General features: G+C 44.5%; 1 long non-coding RNA gene across 7 annotated transcripts; it reads right to left on the bottom strand.

Moving 5' to 3' along the window:
• Positions 1 to 2810: 2810 nt before the first annotated feature.
• LOC119296084 lies at positions 2811 to 10421 on the bottom strand. Of its 7 annotated transcripts, none has more exons than XR_005144794.1 (8): positions 9794 to 10421; positions 9555 to 9649; positions 9253 to 9386; positions 8953 to 9118; positions 7484 to 8769; positions 7049 to 7372; positions 4778 to 5768; positions 2811 to 3217 (listed from the first exon to the last, which is right to left on the bottom strand). It is a non-coding gene; the product is annotated as an uncharacterized LOC119296084 (long non-coding RNA). The 7 variants fall into 7 exon arrangements; XR_005144796.1 differs by having other exon boundaries at positions 4778 to 4861; XR_005144798.1 differs by having other exon boundaries at positions 4778 to 7372; positions 7484 to 7516; positions 7624 to 8769.
• Between the last annotated feature and the right edge of the window lie 2244 nt (positions 10422 to 12665).

Raw genomic sequence — 12665 nt, 5'->3', positions numbered from 1 at the left:
CGGCGGCGGGCGTCGTCAAGGGGGCGGGGTGCTCCAGGCGGCGGCGATGGACGCTCGATCCCGATTGGATCGGGCGAGAGGGAGAGACGAGGGAGAATGTGGGGAATCGGGGGAGTGGGTAGTGGGGGATCTGGGGGTTAGGATTTCGGGGCGTGGGGGTTATGGGGGTGGCCGACTGGGCCTGGGGTCGGCCCAGTTGGGCCAGGGTCCAGGGGGGTTTCTCTTCCTTTTTTTTGTATTGTTTTCTGTTTTCTTTTTATTTATTTTCTTTTCTGTTTTTATTTATTTATAAACACTTAGGCATTTTATAAAATTGTGAACCTTACACCATAATTATCTTTGTAATATTTGGCAACCACCAAACATTTTTGTTTTAATTTTTGAAAACTTTTATTGTTTTCTTTTATTTAAATTTTGAATTTGTTTCGGTTCTGAACTATCGAGAGTTTATCACAGTAACCGTGGTGACGTGGCATCATTAGCGGGGAATCACTGTAGCTTAATTATTCGGGCGTCACATCCGATGACGCAGTGAAGTCGCTGTCGAGGTGGATCCGACGAGTCGGCGATCTTGGCCTTCGGGGCGGAGAGTGCACGATGGTTGCACCTCCACCAGTTTCGTCGCCACCGGCTCGCGCCTGGCAACCCTGCCGCGGCAGTGACGCGCTCGGCTGCCGCGGAGTGTCGCCGTTGGCGTAGCCGATGAGACTCTGAATGGTGGCCCTCCATTCGTCGATCTTGTCCGACGTCGGAGGGTAACCCAGGAGCAGTTGAGCTCGCGCCAAAGCTTCTGCCGGAGTGCTGGGTGGCAGTGGCGAACGGCGCGAGGAGCGGGATGTGCTTGGACTTCTAACTATGTTAGAAGGAGCATTATCCCGTCCGAGCGACCGTGTCTCGCTCGTGCTAGTACGTTGGCGTGCATGCTGGTCTTGAGCGCCCCGGGATCCACCAGCTTGATCTTGGCCCAACAAACGTATGGTACTACGAGTACCATGACGCTGTCGGTTCTGCGCCTCCTGAGATGGGCGCGGAACAAGCGCGGACGTAGAGGTCTGCGCCGCCTTGCCCTTGGACCTGGCAGCGTCGTGAGCTTCCTCGTCGACGTCCGCCCTTCCGCCGGCGTCTACCCCACCACCCGCTTGCTCCGGTGGCGGTGGGATCAACGTGGACGGAACAGCTGCCTCCGAAGCCTTCTTCTTCGGTGGCATGTTGATGAAAAAAATGAAGATCTAGCTCGTGTGAACGCCGGATCAGGTTCACACAGCCTCGACGCCCCCTACCTGGCGCGCCAAGATGTTGGGGAAACTGATCCACGAACACCTATGGGGCCGGCGGACCGAGCCCCTTTCGGTTTGGCGGGGGGCGGAGGTCGCACGAAGAGCAGATCGAGGCGAAGCACATGAGCAGTTTACCCAGCTTCGGAGCTCTCCGGAGAGATAATACTCCTACTGCTGCTTGTCTGATTCTATTATGTTCTTGCTCCAGAGTGAGCTAAGTGTTTATCTGGCTTCCGAATGAGTCCAACCCCCTCTACGTTGCGCATGGGCCTCCTTTTATATGCTCAAGGGGTCACCGACAGGTGGCAACGCAGAGAAGGGTAAAAATGTAAAAAGTGAGGTGGTTGGTACAGTTACTTGTACAGTGCACCCTACCTAACCCTGACGGCAGGGGACAAGAGCATTAAATGCCCGTCTGTATCGCCCAAACAGTGCAAAAAGGTACCGTCAGGGACGCCACCGCTCGCCACGATGGCAGTCTTGTCAGCTTCGCATGCCACCGCGCACCGCTGGCTGCCCAGCCTCCCGCCACGCGCACCTGAAAAGGCCCCCAGAGCGACACGTTGGTGGATGCGCTGGAGCGTGGGCACAGAGTGGCCGCCTGCCGCGGCAAGCGCGACTTGCCGCGGCCGTTGCCTTGTCGGGTCCGAAAGCTTGTCGCTCACCGGGCCTGATATGCCTTGGGTGGTCTTCCCGGCAAGCTCCTCTTGCCGGGGCCTTGTCTTAAATACTTTGTTCTTGAATGGCTCCAAAGGAACCATGGAGGACCTTGGCGGTCACCCGGCAAGCCTTGCCGCGGGATGCTGCAACTACCCGTGCACAAGTTCGGGGTATTAGGGTACCCCTATTCTAGTACACCGACACATGAAGCAATTATTGAGAGAAAGCCGAGCATAACAATTTTGAATAATCATTTCTCTCAAGAGCTCATGATTGGGGCATGAATATAACATTGACTTAAGCCTCCCCCAAGCTTGAGCGATGTGTTCTCCTTCGCGAGGCCAAAAATTATATATATAATTACGATCACGATGAACAAGATGCATAGGATAAAACTTCTAATGAAATTCCAATTTCAACCGTTTAGTCCCAGGATCCCATATCATGACATAGCCTATACCATGTCAACGCATCTCCCTTCAAAGATAAAGGAAAGACCTTCTTCTTGATAACATTATCGGACATACCTGCAAGCTTAAATAACCCACAAACTTCATCCACATAGATTAGGTGTAAATCGGGATACAATGTTCCATCTCCCGCAAAGGGATTAGCTAGCAGTTTCTCTACCATACCCGAAGGAATTTCAAAGTAAACACTAAGTAACCAGTTACGCCAAATGGCGCAGAGACCCGCTAAAGACATGTTGTCGATGAAAATATATACTTGAGCATGCATATTATATTATCTTATTCGAATAACATAGGACCAAGTGGCCCAAGGTAAAAATTTAAACACAGACTGTTTTGAAACCAATTGCATTTCTTTAATATATTTTAAGTTTTAGAAATTATTTAGGTGCATGGTAAAAAATGAGCAAAAAATGCGCCATTCAGACACCATTTTCAACCATTTATGCATATGACTGTTACATAGAAAAATAAAAGAGGTCACTATCATAGTTAAAATGTAAGGAAAGGTATGAATGAACAAGCTCTTCTAGGAGCTAGAAATTATATTGTTTTTTGAACAAAGGGATTTTATTAAAATCAGCAGCACTTTATAGAAAAAAGTGTGAAAGTATTCATGAAAAGATCAGAGGGGATATCTCTGCCTGGAGAAAGTCCTACATCCTGCCATAGACATCTAGGAGTTTGAATCCGATAGTTCCAATTTGATAGTTCCAATGTTCTTTATAGAGGGGAGGAAAGTTACTATCGATCTTACGGCGGCTTTCCTCCTTCCACTTGTCCCAAATGACCTTTTCAGTTTCGTCTTGCCTACAAAAATAATTTTTGAGAGAATCCTTGCATAAGAAACAAATAACATCAAGAGAATGAATATACAACTGAAAGACAACATCTTTTCAGACAGAACTTGTAAGAAACAAATGAAAACAAGACAAATGGATGGGTTCAAATCGGAAATAAAAGTGGCTATAACTGAAAAGAAACAAATGCCATATGAACAAACAAATCAAAGGACAATGCAAATGCCTAATATTGTCAGGGTATACACCAGAACATGTAGTACAAAGCATCAGTTTGACATAGTACTACCCTAACATGGAAAATCGGTGTTTTTTCATAGTATAATGAAGTACCAGAGGATTACTGTATTGGTTTGATCTGTCTTGCCTTATCAGAAGTATAGGACAAAGCAAAAATACACATGCCAGACAAGGAACAAATGGTTGTATCCATTCTCATCGGCTGCCAGAAACTAACTGGCATGGTCTATGTAATGTAAGAGGTACATTGCATTTCAAAAGAAAAAAGTTCCCTTGCCTATCTGGATGTGAAGATCCATCACTATAATCTTCATTTTTGTTTGTTTTGGTCGTTACAGCACTGTATTGGGTCTGTTCCCTATTCTCTTATTCCAACACATATTCACATGCAACTCCTCTAATCTCTGACGTAATCCACAGATATATAATTAGTACATTACTAAAGCCTAGCCAAGCATCATTCCATCACCAAGATCTGATGATTGAGCTAGTGCATCTATCTCATGAGCCACCATGTACTCCCCCTCCGTTCGGAATTACTCGTCCAAGAAATGAATGTATCTAGATGTATTTTAGTTGTAGATACATCCATTTTTGTGACAAGTAATTCCGAACGGAGGGAGTAGCTTCCTGTACACAAGAATTGGAACAGCTAACTAACAATGACTTAATGTCTCCGAGCTCATGACACAATCTGCAGTGAGAAGGATCAACAATTTTCAGTTTGTTGACACATTAGAAAACTACATGGGAGTTGCACAACTCCAGCGCTAACTCAACATAAAATCTCAGTGCGCAAGCTTTAGCATATCCAGGTAAAGTTCTCAATGAACAGAGTTTGTGATGGACGATTCTTCAGTGAATTGCAAAACCAAGAATTCAAGGTACAGTTCGTTAGAAAACATAAGCAATAGCATTCCTTTTTGCATAAATAAAAAAACAGAATCGAAACAATTAATAGGAGGACCACCTTTTGGTTGGCAAGCATTATTGCATCAGCTTTAAGGTCCGTCAATGAAACAAATCCCAAGCATACAAATTGAACAAACTACTGACAGAAAACTGAAAGAACAAAGTAACATAAAAACACTTTGACTAAAAAATGTAGACCTACTGTAATCAGCACTCAAACGGTGCAAATATAAAATGATGCCAGCCACTGATTATTCATGAACACAAACCATACAAATGACTAAAGTGCAGAAAACTGAGTGTCCAAACATGGAAAATTATTTGTTTGACCAACAACTCCCCTATTTCAGTTTGTTTTGAGGCCAGACCAGGTTCAGAATAACAACAATGCTAGACAAGACGATAATGAGCTTCTGACCATGTTGTCAAGCAGCAAGTAGTCGAAGAAGGCGTGGTGGCCGCACTCGTGGGCGATCGCCCAGATGCCGTTCATGACGCAACCCTGCACGACCCAGTAGGTGGAAAGTGACATCATGGAGAAACTTCTAAAGAAAAATAATAGCGAACAAATGGTCTTGGGAAGAGTTCAGATAGTTTCCTAAAAACAGAGCATAATAAATAATAAACAATCATATGTTCAGGATAATTTCGGTCATACAAACCGCATTTCTGGTCACTTAATCTCAGCAATATCATCTTATTATTAAATTTATCACACCTTATTAGAACATTAGTTTGTACCAAGACGAATAGATGCCGAGTCTGTACTGTAGCAAAACCATAAGCGCTCACACATTAGAGAGCAAACAATAGTAGTACCTAATATGCTAACATATTGCCTTCATGTAGTACTGCACTACTAATACCTAAGAATGGTATACGTGATTTAGAGGAACATAATCTACATGATACACAAAAGTAAATTTTTATCCTGGTATATGCTAGGCTGCAACATAAATTTAAGAAGCTGATATTCCGCAGTATATTGTACTTGATAATCTGAATAGTCTGGCATAACCATTTGTTTGCTTCTAGTCACTTAATCTACAGCAGAAGGGAAGAAAAATGCAGGAAAATAGCAGAAGGTACTGAAAGGATATGGAACACACAGACTATGGGGACAAACCGAAATTGGTAATCATGATACTTATTACCTGAACATGCATTCACATTCATTGGTGTGGCACTTAGTTGTAACTAAAATGCACAAATATAACAAATATCCATAGTAATAGATACTTTAAGCCCCATGTTGTAATTGTAACCGAGCACATATATAAGAAAATATTATAGATTAAATATTTATTTAGGAATCAATGAAGGTTCGCCTCTTCCCATGCCTTATCCTATGGAAGCAAAATGGAGATGCGTTGCTCCCTGTAGGGTTCACTCGGAAGGGGTAGGAAATCCTGATCAGCAAATAAAATTTACCAAGAGAGAAAAGATAAGTCCATATGCATCAACACTTATATATCAGGTCAAGAGGACGTTCCATTATGTCAACAGAAGTAAGAGAATCTAGATGAAAATATAAGCCAATTCTAAGCATGTCACAGATGGAGCAAAAGCATTATAAACATACAAGTTTGGTACGTATGCTAAATATAAGTAGACGGTGGTGAAGCTCCATGATTATGTCCTTACAGGGAGTAGACAGTCAAATAGAGGCTCTTTGCTACAGGTTAGAAGGCGAAAGCTGATATGTTCCCTTCATATTTATAGAGTGGAAGAGCCCACTCTAGCTTACTGTAATGGTAGCTCTCTTGTCCACTCCTTTGAGAAGGCGAGCGATTACATGGGCATCTCCATTTCCAGATCTGATTGGTAGATCATAGTGGCCTGAACGTATGTGCTCTAGGAGGTGGTTGTTCGTAAAGTGAGTTGGGAAGTACCGCAAACAAAAAATAATCGTGGTTAGGCTGTAGTTTATTAGATAGATTAGTTAGCCAACATGAATTCCTTCTTATTGTCCTTCCTACCCATAAGTGAGAGCAAGGCCAAAGCAGAGCATAGAGCTTTGCAGTAGGATTTGGTAATTGGTTCTGCTCAGCAGATGCAAAAAAGAGGTGTTTTCGGGGTGAGCCCCTGCCAAGCGGCTTTTGATGACGGCGTCGTCAACGTTATTATCAAAGAATATAGAATAGCTAAAGGTGTTACCATCCTTTGCTCAACTTTGGAAAATGTTTTGAGACGTGCTTCATTACAAAGGTAATGAACCATAGGTAACATCATACGTAAAACTATACCAAATTTCATGAATTTCTCATCAACAAATTGAGAAAAACATCATTTAATAAGCGAAGCCATGAAAGGGTCTGACTTGGGGTTAACTTTTTTGGCGAGTAACACAGCCCACAGTAAATCTTCCAAGAAACCTACAAACTAAAGAAAAAAATACATACAGGTAGAACACAAATTTAGTTCTATAAACCAGCATCATACTTTGAAGGGACTATTTCCGGGCCTCACAAGTTACAATTCTACTGGACTACCTTGTTGTTCATCATTCAGCAAAACAACAATGATATACCTAATATTTGCGACTATTCCATACAACAAGTTTTAGTAGTTGAAATAGAACCTAACTGAGAGCAGTAGAGAAAATGTAAAAATGTACCCTACCATTACACAGAAGAAAGTAGATTCACTGATAATATGAACTGAAACATATTGGGAGCATTTTAGTTACCTTCAGATTTTGATTTTCCCTATTTCTCTGACCTCGGCGGGTTTGGTGGTGGTGATCTCGCGGGAGGGAGGCCTTCCCCACCGACCTCCACTTCCTCCTCATGTTGCTCGCTATCTCCATCGCCGTCCTCATCAACTACGGCATCGCCCTTCTTGTCTACCACTCATTGTCACCACACCCTGTCCTGCCCTGTCCTAGCAGGAAGAAGCCGATGACGGAGGCCGACCCGCTGCAGCCACAGGATGTGATGCAGGTGCTCCTCGCCTCCCCGTTCTCTTTTCCCTCTCTCTTCTCTCCGAGTTTTAGATCTTTCTCAAGCATTTGCTGCTGGTGTGTAAGAGATCCATTCAGTTAATCATTTTAACGATTGAGTAGCTACTGCCTCAAAATATCATGCTGCAAATTTTACATTGCCCATGAATTCTCAGTTATTACCTTTTGTAGAATAGTGTCCTGGTCAAAGATCTCCTACCAAGAGCAGAAGTATACCAATCCCGAAATATATCACTTAGATAATACTTCTGGTAATACAAATTCCTTACTTCAGAGGAATCCTGAATAAGTGGATACCATACCATATAGTATGCATTACACATGACAGCAAATAGCAGGTATATGTATTGGTAGGAATAGATATTCGACGGGATGCTTCAGGTCAATGTTTTTCTCCAGTAGATCACCGAAGAGGCGATAAAAGCTCTAGATCAAGATAACCTAGAAAATACTCCATTATAATTCTTGAAGAGTTATAAATCTAAAGAAAACAAATACAGAACCATCCAAGCTATTAAGGTATTAATTAACTATCAGTGGCATTCGGTCAAGTATTTTAGAGAAGAGCCCAAGAGCAAGAAACCAAAGCAGACCCCCGCCTCTCCAAGAAAAACATCTTCAGAAAACCTAAACTTCCATCCTATTAATTATAATCTAACCAGAGAACCATCTGTTTGGATTTGTCCTCAGCAGAATAGGTCAACACTCTCAAACCAAAGAAATACCTTCGCCAGATTTTTATTGGTATCCAACAGACGACTCAAAAACATATATCCCAATCATATATTATCTAACAAAAAAAGCCTAGAAAAGTATAACATGACATGAAAACGATGGATTAATGTCTACATAAAATTTCCTGGAGACATTGAAGCTCATTCATTTGTGCTCACATGAGAGAATAAATAGATAGTGATGTTTTTTCCCATAGGCTGGTAACAAATCTCTGTATACACCAGATTAACAACCAAACAAAACTAAACCTTGTCTATAAAGAAGGGAAATTTTAAAATTCACTAAAGAACTGGTCTGCATTTTTAGATATTAAACAAAATCAATAGTAAAAGTATTTTTAGATTCTAAAATCCCACTTTGACAAATTTACTGGTCATCAACAAACAATCTTGCATATAATTATTTATTGACAATTATCAGTAACATCGAATGAAAACCTAGGATCTTGCACTTCTAGAAAAATAAATAAAATGGTTTACCATATTCCTTCAATTTTTCACTGTAAAATCCACATGGAGCAGGCTAGCCTAACCATCATCAATGTGAAACTGTCATAGCATGCTAGCAAATTTTATACCTTCATTATATGACAGAGCATACCAACATGGCAAAAGGTCCACACACACTAAAATTCAGTGCCACTATCAGTTACCTTAACCTCAAACACCACACTGCCCCACTCCTCCCTTTGTTCAGCTTGCGTGTACCTTGTCCTGTACACAAGTAATTGCTTTCACTTTCCATTTTGAAAAAAAATCAGTGTACTTTGTGTAATTATTTTTTGTCATATAGGAATAGGATCCTTCGAAACTGACCAAAATAGTTGAATCGCCCCTACTTCTAATTAAGACATATCTACTTCAATAATCCTGAGAAGATGCAATATTCAAAGATACCTTTTAGTCCATCTTGGAGCTTGGAGGGTCATTTTTCCTGTTGATTCTGCAAACACCGCAGGTCTGCTATCTTCCCATTCATGGATGGCGGCCAACTGTTCTCCCTCAATTTTCTCCCATAACATTGCTTCATTTTCCATCTCCTCATTGTCCGCCCATCCTTCACCTGCAGCCGCAAACCCCTATTCAGAAGAGAGCATTGAGCTAGAAAAGTAATGCAAGACTATTTATATGATTATATCACACAAATCATACATGAATCAATCAACACATCATTCTAGTATAGAGAGAGGTTTTTACCATCCACAGACCATTTCAATTCAGAACAACCACCACAGTTATAAACACCGAGGCAGTGGCAACGTACTTCTTTTAACTCAGTTAGATCTTGGTCCTTTTAGATACCCATTCTACTGACCATGTGGAGTTTAAACCTGCAAAAAATGGTTTTCTTAATATAAAGGAGGCATATCACTCATGAAGATATGCATGCATAATTTGTTCTTCGCAGAGTATGAAAGAGGCATATCTTAAGAAAGCTAAATAATAATAGTTGGTATAAGGTAATATTCATGAATGAATATGGCAACACCAATAACTACCTTTTGAGAATGGCCATGTCTCATGAAACTCGAAAGCGTTGTGTCACAATAAAAAGATCGCCAACATTCATCATTCATGGCGCTACTCTCCCAACCTGCATGTGAACCGACATCAAATAGATAAGACAAATATTTTAGATAGGAGAGTGTCCAATGGGAAAAATATCAAACTAATCCCAGCAGGATAGATGCATACAAAATACATGACTCGCTGAGATATGAGAACGAGCCAAACTTACCACCGAGCCCTTTCCAGCAGAAGGCACGCATACTTTCCTCTGCTCCGTGGAAGCCATCGGCGCCATGAAGAGCATATCGAAAAGGAACTGTACCGAGCCACCGCCTGGGCCCCCTGATCTCCTCTTCCTCCTCCAGGTCCGGGCCTGCTACTTTGCAGCACGGAGGGCGAGCCTCCTGGAGAGGCTGTTGCGGCAGCAAGATGCGGGATGGAGACAGGCGACATGTCGTGAGGGAGAAGGAGGAAAGGGAGGGGAACCGCAGGAGGATGGGGACCTGTCCGTCGGACGATACGAGCGAGGACGGGATTGGGTGCAACGCACGCGGAGAGGATTTGGGCAGGGGCGGCGCGAATCTGGTGGGTGGAGTAGCCCTCGTCGCCCACCTCCCCTGTCCATTCATCCCGCCACCGAGCTCGCATGGGCGATGAGGAATAGCAGGTGGCGGCGAGGCTCTGGGGCGGAGGCCGTGGCGAGGCACGGAGGAGGGATGGAGTAGGCGGGAGAGGCTGTGGGGATCGAGGGGAAATGGGTCTAGGGTTTGGGTGGTGGCCGGTGCGGGAGTGGGACGAGGCGAGGATGGATTGGCTGCAGAATGCGGGGGGCAGATTGGGCAAAACCTCATGCAGGCGGCCACCGCCAACCCAACCTCATGCAAACGAGAAGCCTCGACAAGTTTTATAATGAGAAAAGCGCTCCCGAGGACACATGGGAATTATCGTCAAGCTAGTTTTCATCATGTTCATATGATTCGCGTTCGTTACTTTGATAATTTGATATGTGGGTGGACCGGTGCTTGGGTACTGCCCTTTCTTGGATAAGCATCCCACTTATGATTAACCCCTATTGCAAGCATCCGCAACTACAAAAGAAGTATTAAGGTAAACCTAACCATAGCATGAAACATATGGATCCAAATCAGCTCCTTACGAAGCAACTTATAAACTAGGGTTTAACCTTCTGTCACTCTAGCAACCCATCATCTACTTATTACTTCCCAATGTCTTCCTCTAGTCCCAAACAATGGTGAAGTGTCATGTAGACGACGCTCACATAACACCACTAGAGAAGAGACAACATACATGTCATCAAAATATCAAACGAATACCAAATTCACATGACTACTAATAGCAAGACTTCACTCATGTCCTCAGAAACAAACGTAACTACTCACAAAGCATATTCATGTTCATAATCAGATGGGTATTAATATGCATTAAGGATCTGAACATATGATCTTCCACCAAAAAAACCAACTAGCATCAACTACAAGGAGTAATCAACACTACTAGCAACCCACAAGTACCAATCTGAGGTTTTGGTACAAAGATTGGATACAAGAGATGAACTAGGGTTTGAGAGGAGATGGTGCTGGTGAAGATGTTGATGGAGATTGACCCTCTCCCAATGAGAGGGTCGATGGTGATGATTTCCCCCTCCCGGAGGGAAGTTTCCCTGGCAGAATAGCTCCGCCAGAGCCCTAGATTGGTTCCGCCAAGGTTTCGCCTTGTGGCGGCGGAGTTTCGTCCCGTAATCTTGCTTATGATGTTTTCCAGGGTAAAAGACTTCATATAGAAGAAGATGGGCAAGGGAGGGCTACCAGGTGGCCCACGAGACAGGGGGGCGCGCCCAGGGGGGTAGGATGCGCCCCCATCCTCGTGGGTGGTGGGTGGCCCCACTCAGGTATTTCTTCCGCTCAATATTTTTTATTAATTTCCAAAATGACTTTCGTGGAGTTTCAGGACTTTTGGAGCTGTGCAGAATAGGTCTCTAATATTTGTTCCTTTTCCAGCCCAGAATCCCAGCTGCTAGCATTCTTCATCTTCATGTAAACCTTGTAAAATAAGATATAATAGCCATAAGTATTGTGACATAACGTGAAATAACAGCCCATAATGCAATAAATATCGATATAAAAGCAAGATGCAAAATGGACGTATCAGCCGCGTCCGGCGCCTAACTGGTCTTCAGTCTTCGGTCTTTGGTCTTCTCACCAGCGCGGAGCTAAGTGCTTTCACTGCCCGTGCATAGTCATTGGGGACAGTGTCGACGGCCAGCGTGGAGCATGGTGCTTCCACTAGGACGTGGGTGGGAGCACCCGTGAGGCCCCAGGGTGGCACTTGGGAGAATCCGGGGCGTGTACAACCCCACTCATTATTACGTGAGAGTGTCACGAGCGGAGACCTTCACAGGCCGGAGCCGTGCTTCATGTCGCCCGACGAGGACCCCGCCATGCGCCACCCCTGACCACCGTTGGGGAGACCAGAAACAAGGACAAGACCAAGGGGCCAAGGGGACGCTGACGGCGTCCTCGACGACCGTAGGCCCCCTGCCGAGAGGAAGGGCTCGCCGGTGCCTTCCCCGGCAGGGAACCTACCTCCAGGCTGGATCCTGCTCCGTGCAGCACAAGGAGGACCCTACCGCTGGGCTTCCCCCGCGCTGCTCCCAACGTCCTACACCCTCCCGAGGAGGGTCCGCCGTCCTGAGGGTCCTGGTAGTCGCTGCGTCTTGGCTTACCTGCGATCCATGGTCAGTGTAAGCATGCCCCTGCAGCGTTAACTGTACCCAGAGGCTACCGCTGTTGGGCACGTCGACAAGGCTTGGTGGTGGTTCGAAGGAGAGCTCGGCCTCGTGTATGTCCAGCGCCCAGCCTGGCGTGGGGGATCGGCTGGGGCCCTCTCCTAGCACGTGCCTTGGATCCATCACGACGGTAACGTAGGATTCCGGGATGTTCGCACCAGGGGCGTGATAACCCACAAGTGTAGGGGGTCGCAACAGCTTTCGAGGGTAAAGTATTCAACCCAAACTTATTGATTTGACACAAGGGGAGCCAAAGAATATTCTTGAGTACTAGCAGTTGAGTTGTCAATTCAAC

Source organism: Triticum dicoccoides, chromosome 4B (genome assembly GCF_002162155.2).
Source record: "Triticum dicoccoides isolate Atlit2015 ecotype Zavitan chromosome 4B, WEW_v2.0, whole genome shotgun sequence".
Lineage (NCBI taxonomy): Eukaryota > Viridiplantae > Streptophyta > Magnoliopsida > Poales > Poaceae > Triticum > Triticum dicoccoides.
Note: the sequence above shows the minus strand (reverse complement) of the source record. Positions and strands in the feature narration are given on the sequence as shown.